A 14,178-nucleotide genomic window follows, 5' to 3' on the forward strand; every position below is an offset into this window, starting at 1 on the left:
AACATAAAAAAGAAATGGTAAAATGAGCTCTGTGCTAGTCCAAAAGAAAAGAATAACAGCAGTTTCCAATCAGGCTCTTTGTTGAGATCCTACACAAGAATGGCAATATGATTGGAATGCTTAAATGGTAGTAGCTGAAATTGCTAATGAAAGCCTGCTAATGACACAGATTTAAATCACTAAACCAGCCCATCTCCAAGTCCAGTTTCTCTAGATGGGTAGGGCATGGGCTTTAGGGTTGACACTATCTCTTAATGTATCACCTTTGGCAAGTGACTTAATCTCTCTGAATTTTTCTATATAGAAAAATGAGGATAACTACCTAGCAGGGCTGTGTTGAGGATTAAGAATCTAGCATAGTGCACAGCACATGTAATAGGTGCTCCATTAAGTTGAAGCCTTCCTCCTCCCAGACGTGCAAATATATGCAATACAGTCTCTGCCCACTTCCCCAGCATCACCCCCAACTTCCCTCTTTCTCTCTTTCTTTTTCCAGAATTCCTATTTATAATCTAGCAGAGGAGACATAAACAGGAAATGACTTGCATTTAATTTTAAAAGCCAACAAGTGCAAAACAATGTAGTATACCATTGACTACTTAGGTGCTGACAAACTTCCACATTTATTGATACAAAAAACACATCTTATGTGACCACCCAAGGCATGGTGCTAGTTATGGGGGTATTCACTGGTACAAGAAACATCTTCCCTCCCTAATGGAGTTCACAGTTTAGTGGGGAAACAGTGAATATATAATTTAAAAATATGTTGAGTGCCCTGGAAGAAATGATCAGGTGCAATGATGGAGACTAATGAGAGGGCAGGAGGGAGACTTAGTTTAGAGAAGATAACCTTTTTGAGGTGACATTTAAACTGAACCCTGGAAAATAACAATCTGGATGCATAAAGAACAAGAGTAAGGGTCTTCAAGAAAGTGGAATCAGCGAGTGCAGTGAGGCAGTCAGAAGCTGGAAGTGTCTGAGGAGTAGTTTGGGCAGTGTCAACAAGATAGAGGGGTCACTGAGAGTAAAATCCAACTCCTACCATAGCCTCAAAGCCCTATCTAATTTGGACCCTGCCTCCTCCTGACCTAACCTAACCCTAACCTGCTGTTCTCATTCCCACATCAGGCCTTTGCTTTTGATGTTTCCTCTGTCTAGAAGGCTCTGTCCCAGATCTTCTCATGACTCTTGGCCGCTATAGTCAGTCAGACCGCAGACCAAATGTCATCTCTGGAGAGAGAGCGCTAATTACTGCCCCTCACCATCCATCATCTTTGGTGGTTTCCTCTCTTCCCAACACTTACCATTATAAAACGTTATTTTGTTGATTTCTTTTATTGTCTTTTATTGTCTGTTCTCTCCCTTAGAATGTAAGTTCCATGAATGTATATTCCTTACTGCCATAAACCTAGAATCATATCTAATGTATGCAGAAACCCAGTATTATTTGCTGAATTAATGTTGAATGACATAAAGCTAGCGAGGTAATGCAAGGTAAAGAACAGACCAATCCGTGTGAGGAGTGGTATGTTTTGAATTAAAATTGTGGAGGCAAGAGAGACGGTGGCAAAACAAGAATTTAGGGAATTACTAGGTCATCTCCGTCTTTTTCACAAGATTATGAGCATCTTCAGCGCTGGAGCCGAGTTTTACTTATCTATCATCAGCGCCTTGCCAGGGAACTGGCACATAGTAGGCACTAACTAGGTTTTTACAGAATGATTGACTGCGGGTGCGCCGAAGGGTCTATTAATTTGGCTGCAGTACAGTTTAGGAAAGGCGAGTAGGTCTGGAGACCCAGGGAGTCTAGCGCTAAACAACGCGTGCAAGGGAGATAACCGCGAAGCGGAAGAGCGCGGCGGCCAACGCGGCTGCGCACTACTGTCCCCTCTTGGGGAGGCTAGGGACGCCGGCAACCTCGGCGCACGCCTGCGCGCTGCAGTCTTCCCGCCTCCAACAAGATGGCGGAGGCCAAGTAGCGAGGGGGCGGGGTGTGGCCGCCGGAAACCCGGCCGCGGCTGGGGGAAGCTGCGGGCGAGGGCCCGGGAGCAGCGGGCTGAGGTTGGCGGGATGCTGTTCCCAGGAAGCGTTGTCGGCTACCGGTGAGGAAGGTGAGGCACGGAGTTGCCTTCCCGAGCACCAGGCGCCCCTTATGTACGACTCCATCGGCTCGGGTCTGGTCGCCCCTTTGCCTGCTTCTGTACCACCCTCTCCTCTCGGGTCCTGGAGCGCCGGCGGCGGCGGGGGCTCTGTCCCGCAGGAGAGGAGGCGCCCCGGCGGCGTCCGTGCTTCTGTCCGCGGGGCGAGCGTCTGGCAGGTGAGTGAAGCTCCAAGTTCCGGCGTCTCCTCCCCCGGCAGAGCTTCCTCGGCTTTGCCCCGCCGTTGCTCGAGACCGTAGTGGTGTTCGGCCGGACTCTGCGGCTCCCTTGTCTCCCCGTCCCACCCTCTCCTCGCCCCTCGCCCCTTTTCAGGCCTCCAGTTTTGCAAGTCCTCCATTCTCACCCGCTGGGTGGTGGTCGCGCCGACTGCGGCTCTCCGCACCCTTCCTGGCTGCTGGTGAAGCTTCACCGCTGCGAGCGGTCTCTCCTTCGCGTTAGGTGGGTGGGTCGTCTGCCCCTCCTATTTCAGTCGCCTTCCCATCTTCCTGGTTTCGACTCTCTTGCTTCCTTTGAAAGTTTTTCACCGTATGGGAAGCTTACCCGATAGCCTGGCATATAGAGTTACAAAGAAAAAGCTTGTTATCTAGAGGTCAGTGGATTTTATTCACCTTGTTGGGGTAGTCCAGTCCCCAGGACTCCAGAATGGTTTGGGAGAGTTTGACTCCTTGGCCCATCGAACTCCTGCAAAGTAGGGGCTTGATGCCTGTGATGGCAAATGATTGTTAATCTAAATTAATTTTTTTCTGACTATAGCAAACCTTTGATCTTTGAACTTTTGAGGCGGGGGCGTCAGTTTTCTAGATCTAGGTAAAGAATTTGAAAGTGTTGGTTTTTAAAAAGAAGTCTTTATGAATGTAGGAAATGTAATAGCAGAAGAAAGGGTGGTTTAGTGATTCTTTTATTCATTGTTAGCTTAAACTGTCCACTAAGCTTTAGAATCCCGTATTGTCCAAGCCCTTTGTTTTATTTAGAAAGCATGAAAGGAAGAAAAAGCTTTTTAAACTCAAAACTTCTCAAATTTCTTTGATTTTCATTTGTTGCTACTGCTTAACAATCCTTCTAGTACTTGATATTTTGTATGAAAGTTAGGCTATGCCAGTCTCATTTCTCCTTTTATTACTGGGGAAGAGTAGTCAGAAGTAATGGTGTAAGAAGCTATTCTAAATAACGTGGTATCTTGCCAGAGTTTATAAGTGCAACCTGCAGGATGGAAGTGATAGGGAAGGAAGTTGCCACAGCTGATTCTCCCATCTTCTCCTGTAGTTGGATAACGTGTGCCAAAATTGTAAAAAATGGGGTAGTAAATATAAATGATAGCTTGTCCATTGAGATTGCAAGTTGGTGGGCCTTTTCAAAGTAACAATAAATTGAGCGGTATTTTGTTGAAGCGATGCTGGGTGCTCTCCAAAGTTAGTAAAGCACAAATAACATTGCCCTATTGGAATTCTGTACTAAAAATCTTTAACATATAGGTTATAATTGACCTGACAGATTTGTTAACTTTTCATTCTACCTCATGACACGCAGTCTATTTTTCTCTTTGTTCTAGACTTTTGACCTCCTAATGAATTTCTTCAGTTTGAATATAGAATTGTTCATTTTAAAAGAAGAGGAGTTATTTTAATGTTTGATTCCTCTGTGGGCTAATTCTTTCATTTGTTGGTAGCCTTCACTTTTCTACAACCAAGGACTGCACGTTTTTATTGCTGGCTCTCTCTCAGTTCTGTGCTTTTAGGTGAAAGCATAGTAGGCCTGCTGAGCTGCAATCAGTAGCTCAATGCCTTTGGCAAAATAATTTGAGGCATTTTGTCAAGACATCTTTGACCACAATCACTCTTACGGAACCTGTTTTCTCTCTTTCCACTCCCTCTCTCTGTGAACCCACCCCTCTTTGTCTCTTTATTCAACCCATTGGCCAATTGCTGATTTCATTTGCCTCCCAATGTAACTAGAAACCCAGCGTCATCATTTTTTATTAAGCTATCATTGATGCCTTAGAATGCTTTATTTTCTGTAGATTTACCTTTCTGGTCCCCAGTCCAGTACAAACCTCATCATCAGCTTTGTCAGTTTCACCTCTGAAATCCTGAAGGATGCAAGAAAGTTATGTAGGGATATTGGTTAGCTTTCATACCATTTAGTGTTCTGCTGTCTGCTGGGTCTTTAGTGTTGATTGTGTTCCTTTTGTCATATTTCCTGAAGATTTTTATAGCAAATAATTTGATCTCTTCCTTTCTTGAGAAATATCTCAACCATCTGAGGTATAATCTTTTCCATCTTGGTATCATCTCCTTATTTGCTCGTATCTCAGAAGAAACATCCTTCTTTTTTCAAGAGCAGCCTCCTTCAGATGTGTCCATGATCATTCCTCTCCGTCTTTCTTTCTCCATAACTGTCCATTATCACACTTTCCATATCTTCCTCTCTAGCCTACATACATTCTGATGTATACATACCTTTTCCAGGGCTGCCGAATATAGTGCTGTGTGCTGTGCAACTCAGGGAGGCCGGTCTGACTCTTGAGTCTGCTGTGCCATTGTCTTTTTATTCTTTAATCCCAGGAGCCTGGTGTAGTAGGAAGAACATTGACTTTTGAGCCATGTAGATCTGGTTTTAAAGTCTGTTAAAACTACTTGGTGGCTTTGTGGCTGTGTGCGAGTTAGTACTCTGACTGTATTCTCAATCTATAAAGTAGAATGTTATCTTTACCTCGCAGGGTTGTAATTGGTGGGGTTTAACACATATTAAGTGTCTTTCCAAGTGTTTGGTATATTATGGAGTTCTTAAAAATATGAATTATTCTTTCCTTTGTGCTCTGACTTCCTTTACCATTTCAGTACTGAAACTGCTATTTTAAAAGTCACCAATGACTGTCTTGATTACCAAATTTAATTGCCTTTCCTCAGTCATCCTTGGCTTTCTTAGACCATTTTTCAGATATTTTCTCCAGGAATAAAATGATCTGATTTCTTGGTTCTTATGTATTTCCTGATTTTCCTACTCTCTGCAAGTTAACTTCTTTACATTTCCTTCACTCTCTTGATTTTGCTCTTACCCCTGAACATAGCTGTTTCCTGTATCAGTTAGGACGGAAACTGGGTTTAAAAACAAAAGAAATGTATTAGCTCAGGTAACTGGCAAGTGCTTAGGTAGAACTGGTTTAAAGAGCAGTTTGTTCATAGACTTATGCTATCAAGACTGAGATTCTATTTTTCTGCTGTTCTGTCAACTTTGTCTTGCTATTTGAGCTTCACACTCAGACTGGCTTCCCTTCTAGAAGACAGCTATCAACAGTGTTCATGTTACAGCCGTCTTCATTGATTTCCAAAGGGAGAGAGAAGGCTTCTCCTCTCCTAGCCTTTTCCCAGTAGTCCTAAGCTTTACTTTGATTAAACAAACAAAGATCATGTTGCCAAGTCTGTCACCATAGCTTTGTTGAGAGGGATGGAATGATTCTAATTTGCCTGACCAGTAGACGATTCCTACCCAAAATGAAGAAGAGGTAGAATGGATCATGGGGAAGTAACCAGCATTCTCAAGGGTCTCTTTGCTTTTCACTGTGTTCTTTTGGTGATCATATCTTTTTTTAAATGTTATAAATCATCATTTTTGTGTGGATGTTTCTCAGTGCTGTAACTCAATTTCTCACTTCCACCTCTTGCTGTATATCTGTATCTTAGATGTACAACAGTAAGCTTAACTCATACCAAACTAAATCAGTTCGATTTCCATCCACACACCCTCACCTAATGTGTCTGCGTGTGTGTATATGCATTACACTTCCTCCTGATTTCTCTTCTCTAATCATCTTTCTCTCAGCCACCCAGTCTTGAAACCTTGAAGTCATCTTGGTTCTTCCACTGTCAGTCAGTTGTCAGAGGTTGAATATATCTTGTATTAGTTGGGCCTCAGGTTACATAATACAGAACTAACAGTGATTTAAACAGTATCTCACATTAAAAGGAGGCCAGAGTTGGAGGATCCCATGGTTAGCAGTTTAGCAGCACAATGATGTCACCAAGGATCTAAGTGTTTTCCATCTTTCTCTGTAGTGTGCCGACCTTTGTGCTCAGGTTTATCCTCTCATGCGTGGTGCCATACTGCTTTTTCTGCTCCAGGCATCACATTCTCACACAGCCACCAAAGACAGGAGGAAGCTTGCCCTTCCATCTCTTGATTAGACAAGTAAACCTTTCACGGAAGCCTAGTGTCAGGTGTCCTCCTAGCATGCATATGCCCTAGTTGCAAGGGGCTGGAAAAACCAGTATCTGGCATTTCAGTCTAGAATGGCTGGAATTAGGTGTCTAGAATTAGGTGAATGGCTGAAGGGAAGGTAACCAACAGTGTCAGTGACATAACTTGATAGTATTGTATGGAGAAATAAGTTTAAATAAATGAGAATTTTCAGATAGTAGTAGCAAATTTAAAGCACTACTTACCTCAAGAGTTCCTGTACCTAAGATTTTGGCCAATTATTTAGATAGTCATGGATGACTGAATAAAACTGGGTTATTATGTAAAACTAGGATATTTGAGTGGTATATCCCAGTTCTTTTAAGGTTAATGTTAAGTACATTTAAACATACACATTGCATATAACAACTATTAGGGAATAGATTTTTGCTGTTCCTCTTGGGAATAGGAGGCATTTGGAAATATATGGGGACATTTTTGGTTATCACAATGATTGTGAGGTTTTACTGACAATTACCAGGTAGAGACCAGAGACACTAAGTGTCCTGTGATGTTTGCCCACAAAACAAGATTTGTCCCTTCCAAAATCCGCGTGTTGCCCCTATACACTCATATAGCAAATGCTTTGCTTTTTTTTAAAGAGTTCACTGAGATTCATCTGTATGCTTATGTTGCAAGTGACAAAACCAAATTTGAACTGCTTAAACAATAAAGGGTATGATTAGATCTTGTAGTTGAACTTCAGCTAGGGCTTCCTCCATCCTGAAGTCATCAAGGACTTGGCTCAGTTTCTCTGTGATTCGTTCTGCTCTGTCATTCCACTTGTTTTGTTTTCATTCTCAGGTAGCTTATCTCATGGTAGCAAATTACCGTAGCATTTTCAGAGTTAATACCCTCATTTCACATATAAAGTAAAATGAATATCTTTTGTATTTGACTTTGCAAGTGTTTGTTGAGTGTTGTCGCTGTTGAAACTTCCCTAAACACCTGCCCCTGAAAAGTTGATTACTTCCTCTCTTGTGCTACAACGTTATATATCTCTATTACATGTCATGCTCTGTGGGTATTATTTTTATATGTCTCATGTGTTACCTTGTCTTAATTATCTTCGTATTCTTAATGTCTAGAATACTTTCTAGCTTAGTGGTACATAGTAACCATTTATGAAAAGAATTAATTAATGACACAAGAAGGAAGGATATGGGAAGGGTCAGAGAAGTGTGAGAAGGCCCAATCCTTCAGTAGTTGTTACTGAACCCTGAATTGTGAACACTGTACTCCTTCTACCACCAAAGTATGTATATAAGGAATGCTCCTGTGATAGAGTATAAATTCATTTGAAAGCCTTTCTGAATTCTAGTTTTTTCATTATTTTCTCAACAAAACTAAAAGCAATTACCATCATTCATTCCTTCAACAAGTATTTTTGAGAGTCTGCTATTTGCACACAATATGCCAACAATGGTGAACAAAACAGAGCCTGTGTTCTTTTTGATCATAAATGTTAGTGAGAGTCACAGTAGACATTATGCATGTGTGTGCACTCAGCCACACACACACACACACACACATCAGGTGGTTAATAAGTTTTGTAAAATGGGTCCAGGGGATAAAAAGTGACAGAATACTACTTCAGGTAGGTTGATGAAGGAAGGGCTTTTTGAGAAGCCCTTTGAGCTGAGAGACCTGAATGAAGTAGAGTAAGTCCTGGAACTATCTCGGGGAAATTTTCAGGTAGAGGGAGGGACAGCTTGTGGGATGGAAGTGTCTTTGGCAGGTTGGAAGAACCACAGGGAGGCCAGTGTGGCTAACGTGGCGTGAGTGCAGGGGAGATGGTAAGACAGATGGGCAGAGGTTAAATCAAGTAGAATTTTGAAGGTCATTAAAGACTTAATTTTATTCTGAGTGAGATGGCAACCACTGAAGGATTTTAAGCTGGGCAATATCCAGATTTGACTTGTTTTTTAAGAGGATTGCTTTAGCTGTATGTAGAAAATAGATTGTATGAGGTGAGAATGGAAGCAGGAAAACCGGTTAGGAAAATCTTACAATCATTTAAGTTGGGAATGTGGTGCTTGGACAAGGTGGTAGTGGGGGAAGAGCAAAGAAGTGGTCAGATTTGTGATTTATTCAGAAAGTAGAGAAATTAGAATTCATTGATGAATTAGATTCAGAGTTGTGAGGGAAAGAGAAGTAAAAGATTACTCCCAAGTTTTTTGACATGAGCAACTGGGTGAAAGGTGGTACATCTTATGGAGATAGGGACTATTGGGGGGAAGAGGTTGCTGAGAAACAGGTATGAAGAGTTAAATCAGGAGTTTTGTTTTGGATGTGGCTGTATTTGAAATACCTATCAGATAATCAAGTGGTGATGTTGAATAGGGATATATATTAGTTAGGATTTTAAGGGAAAGGTAGAGCTAGAAATAAACATTTGGAAATTACCAGCGTACTGATGATATTTAGAGCCATGGGACCAGATGAAATCACCTGGGGAGTGAGAATGGAATTCATGAAACATTTTGATATTAAAAATAGTTTCTTACATCAGAGATTGGGAGCTACTGTTTTGGACAATAGGAGTTAGAGCATTCCAAGTATGGAGAGGATAGAGGTAGAGGTGGGACTTGACCGGGACTCCAAGGGATAGACAGGATAGAAAAGGCTTTTTTCTTCTCTCATGCCAAGCTCAGTGCCTGGCATACAGTGAGCATTCTCCAGCTGCTGGTGAATCAACAAAAAAAATCACTTAGGCTGGGGAACAGGGGAACAGCTTGAGCAGAGGTATGGCAGCAGACATAGCCTGGAGTGTTTTAAAAGAAAGTCAGAGAGCTAGAGAAGATAGTTTGTGTTGGCAACTAGTGAAAAGTAGGGTTGGATTAGTCTATTCAAGACGTTAAATGCTAGTTACATTTGATCCTATGATCTATTGATTTTCAACTCTATTTCTATTGTTAGCACAGTGCCTCTAGTTCCTGGTCTCTAACAGATGCTCCGTCAATGTTGAATAAATGAATGTGCAATTCCCAACATGTAAGACTCATCTTTATAGTTTTTTCTCCCTCTCAAAGTACACTGGGATGCAAACTACATTAAATGATACGGGGATAATCTTACGTTTGCTTTCATTTGTTAGTACTTCTAATGACAAACATTTAAAACAGTTACACTTTATTATTGATATCAAATTACTTGATATTAAATTACCTCACAACTGTTCAGAAAATACCAGGGTATTGGCAACACCAAGTTTGAAAATTAGCTGCCCAAGAAACTGAGGAGCCATTAACAATCTTATATTCAGAGATGAACAGTCATTTTGTTTTTATAGGAGTGACTACTTTGAAGCCTGTTTGTGGATCATTTTCTCCTTTAGCTGTCTAGGAGCAAACTAGTTTAGGATTATGGGAATGCTAGCAAGAAAATTAGAGATGATATATCTTTGGAAATCTATTATTTGTTTTTTTCAGTTGTACTATTTTAAATACTAGATATAATGAGAAAGTATCTCTGCTTTAAATAATTAGCATATCATAGACTTACAGTTTTAATGTTAGAAAATAATTTACCTGAATGAAATAATACTGAGATAAAAATGAAAAATTTAAAGTTGCGTTTTGAAGTAACTGTTTTTGTATTTAGGTTACTTTAGGTTTGTGATTATTTTCGTCAGTCCTTATATACGCCATTACTAAAGTTTTATATAGTCATTAAAGAAAATGTAGGAAATGCAATAAAAAGTTCAGATGACATTCATAAGCTCATCATATGAAGAAAACCAGTGTAGTTTTTGTCTCTCCCAATCTCTCCCTCCTTCTTCCTCTTCCCCTCCACCCTCCTCCCCCCTCTCTCATTTTCTCTTTTGTCTGATCCTAGGACTTTTTTCTAACATTAGTCATAGTATAAATATATATGTGTATATATCTCTAATTAAAAAAAAGATCATATACATTTCTTGGTATGTTTTATAAATCTTGTTTTTATTAATATATTAATAATTTCATAAATAATATAAATGTTATATATAAAGTAAGTGTTTTAATTTATAATCTCATTGTAAAAATTACTTTTCTTAACCATTCTTTGTAGTTGGTTATTTAGTTGTTTTCCATTTTATCATCATGTGGGCAGTGAACATCTTAGCATGTTACGGGTTTTTTCTCTTTATCTTGATCCTTTTCTTTAGGATAGGTTCTTAGTCAGTGGAGTTACTAGAATGTATACAAACATTTTGAAGGTTCATGATACATGTTGCCAGACTGTACAATATCTTATAGGCCCAATAAATGTTAATTGGTTTGAAAGTAATGATAACGGGGAAAAATTAGGACCCCCCAGAGTCACCGAGCTTGAATTATAACCTAGGTCAGACTTTTGTTCATCTCCAAGTATTTCCTTCTTTTTTGCCTTTAACATATATTTCAAAGTGTACATGAAGCGTAAAATGAAGAACTTAACGTGTTATTATATGTAAACACACATGAAGTCATTACCCAAGTGAAGAAGTAGAACACTGCCATCATCCCAGAGCTCCTCTCCCTTCTGCTTCCTGGTCTCAAAGGGAAAACTTTGACTGTTTCACTCCAAGTATGTTTGCTTAAGGTTTGCTTTCTGTTTCATTTTGTTTTTGTTTAAGCTTTTATCATGTTAAAGAAGTTCCCTTCTATACCTGGTTTAACAAGAATTTTGTGTTTTGTTCTATTTGTTTGAATTTAATGCTTTTTTTTATTGTTGAAGCTTTTTATTACCATATGAATTTCTCCTTCAGTATGTTAATATATTGAATTATATTTTATTTTAAATGTTCAACCTAACCTGACTCCTGAGATAAACCTAATTTGGTTTTACCATTATGCTTTTTATATATTGCTGGATTTAGTTTATTAATATTTTGCTGTTGGTTTTACATCAGTGTCCATGAGTGAGGCCTGTATTGTCTTTATCAGGATCTGAAATCAACGTTCAACATTATACTAACCTTATAAAATGAGCTGACCCTCATTTTCTATTCTGGAAAAGTTTATGATTGGAATTATTTCTTTGTTAAATTTTTGCAAAAATCTAACAGAAGTGTCTAGGTTGGTAGTTTTCTTTGTGGAAAAGTTTGTTTGAATTTCTCATTTTTAAACCTGTTCAGGTTTTCTGTCTCTTGATTATTTTGGTAATTTTTTCCCCTAAGAGGTCGTCTTTTTCATCTAAACTGTTTAATTTACTGGCTTAAGTTGTTTATAATAAATATTGTTGTTATCCTTTTAATGGCTGCAGGAAAGAATTACCTTCCCATGTCTGATACAGACTATGTGTACCTTCTCTTTTTCCATTATCAGACTCACCAGAGATTTAGTAGTCTTTCAAAAGAACCAAATTTTGAATCTTGCAGATCCTTTTTATTATATGTTTATTTTCTATTGCATTGATTTTCTGCTTTTTATTTCCTTCCTTCTTTTTTGGGATTTACTTTTTTGTTCTTTTGCTAACTTCTTATAGTTCACACTTTTCATTATTTCTTTTAAATATATGCATTTAAGGCTAAGCATTTCTCTCTAAGCACTGTTTTAGCTAGTTATATTACTCAAATTTTAATATGTAGTATTTTTATAATTCATTTAAAAATGCTGTCTAATTTTCATTGGTTTCTACTTTGAGTTTTGGATAATTTGGATGTATTGTATTTCTCAATTTCTAAACACATGGAGATTTTCTAGTTATTTTTTAACTTGGTTTTTATTTCTAACAACATTACAGTGTAATCAGAGAACACTCCCAGTGTTTCAAAGGTCTGTGATTTCAGTCTTAAAATATGAGATCTGCATTATGGTCCAGTATATTATCCTTTTATTCTCTGCAATTTGTTTTTTTTTTCTTTTTCTGCAGTTACTGAATGTGGTGTTCTGTATATTTTCATTAGGCTTTGCTTGTTAATTCTGTATTTTGAATCTTTAGGATCATTTGTGATCTTTTGTTTGCTTGTGTCAATTACAGACAAGGGTGTAAAACATAACCTATTATGATTATGGATTTTTCCCCTTGTATTCTCTCAACTTTTGTTTTATATATTTGAGACTGTGCTAGTAGATGCACAGAAATGTGTAGTAGTGATGTCCTCTTAGCGACTTACCGCTATGAGGTGTTCCTCTTTCATTCTGAAAGTGCTTTTTGCATTAAAGTCTAGTTCATCTGGTATTGATATAACACTAGTTTTCTTTTTATTACTGTTTTCATGGTGTATCTTTTTCCATTCTTTTATCTCCAATCTTTCTGTAATATGTTTTAGGTGTGTCTTTTGTCACATGATTGGATTTAAATCTCCCATCTTACAATGTACTTTATATCTGCCCTATTTGTTCATTGTTCCCCTTTCTCTACTTTGGTCATTTAGATGAGTTGGCTATTTTATCATTTCAGATTTTTCCCCTTATTATTTGGAAGTTATGACCTCTTTTTTTCTTCTTTTAATAGTTATTCTAGAAATACAATATGCTTTTTATAAAATCTAATGTTAATTGATGTTTTTATCCTCTTCCCAGATGATACACTTAAGTTCTGTTTACTTACAGCCCTACTTATGTAGTATTATTGTGCATTTTAATTTATTCTTATTTATTCTCTTTCTTGTTGTTACTGTTTTACACTGTCAATATTCAGGTCAGGTTAATGCATGTATTTACCATGTCATTATGTTTTCTGTGAACTTCCACTTAGGGACATTTTTCCTTGATCTTGAAGAATCTGCAACACGCCCTTTAGAATTAACTTTAGTCTGTTTGCCTGGAAATGTATTTTTTACCTCATTCTTGAAGGATACTTTTGCTAGCTACAAAACTCTAGTTTAGCAGCTACTGTATTTCAGCACATTGTAGGTTGGTGGTTACTTTATTTCAGCACATTCTATTGCTGTTGAGATCCTGTGTCTCTTTTTCCTTTAATAAGAAATCTGGTATTTTCCTTTGGATACTTTAAAGATTTTTATCTTTGTCTTTGGTTTTCTCTTGTTTTACTGTGCTGTGATACTGGTTTTTGGGGGCTTCCTAAATGTTTGGATTGGTGTCTTTTTCAGTATTAGAATTTTTATTTGATTATTTTCAAATCTACCATGTCACTTTTATAGTTTTTAGTTCTAAGCAAAAATAATTAACCTTGACTTTTACACCCTTAAATGTAGTAAGCATAGTTATTTTTCAGTCTGTGTCTTGTAATTCCAATATTTTGAAATCTCTATAGGTCTGATTCTGTTGTCTGTTGTAGAAATAATTTCATGTATAAAATGAAGTTAAGTTTTCGGTAGAGAAGATTTTCATTTGCTGTTGCCAAGAATATGAGACCGTTGTAATCCAACTTCAAGTGTTTACCTTTCCTTCTTACTCTTCTTAGGGTGCATCCCTCTGGAGTCCCAGCCCAAAGTCAAGGTTGTTTTTATTATGGTCCTTACCTTTGGTGGGTCCCAGACTCTGACTTTTGTCCCGAGTCCTGCAAGGCAGGCAACAAATTTTAAAGGTCAGCCTCTTAAATACTTTTTCTTTATTGACAAACCCACAGAAGGCAAAAGCTGAGTTTACTTTTCTGAATTTTGACTAATGGTGGATTTGAGCTAGTTACTCATTCCTTACTATATTGGTAGTTATTTGATGCTTTTAAAAAAGACTGCTGTAATATTTTGTCTAACATTTTTAGTTGACTTCAGAAGGATAGTTGATCTGAATTACATAGTCTACTGTTTCTACAAGTCAAAGTCCAAATATTTCTTTAGCTAACTGTCAAGGAGGACTTGACATTTCTACATTAGTCAGTACTTTGTTTTAAGGCACCGTTTGTGGTATAAACA

The 14,178-nt window shown here is 38.2% G+C and overlaps 1 protein-coding gene across 4 annotated transcripts in view; it reads left to right on the forward strand.

Annotated features, from left to right (window-relative positions):
- The first annotated feature begins 1,940 nt into the window (after nucleotides 1-1,940).
- APC (APC regulator of WNT signaling pathway) overlaps nucleotides 1,941-14,178 on the forward strand; it is a 124,430-nt gene continuing 112,192 nt past the window's right edge. For all 4 annotated transcript variants that reach the window (XM_015238883.3, XM_031673168.2, XM_031673169.2 and 1 more), the window contains exon 1: nucleotides 1,941-2,320. The gene's annotated coding sequence lies outside the window, so the exon portion shown is untranslated. The remainder of the gene's footprint in view (nucleotides 2,321-14,178) is intronic.

The sequence above is a fragment of the Vicugna pacos genome, chromosome 3 (genome assembly GCF_048564905.1).
Source record: "Vicugna pacos chromosome 3, VicPac4, whole genome shotgun sequence".
NCBI classification, from domain to species: domain Eukaryota; kingdom Metazoa; phylum Chordata; class Mammalia; order Artiodactyla; family Camelidae; genus Vicugna; species Vicugna pacos.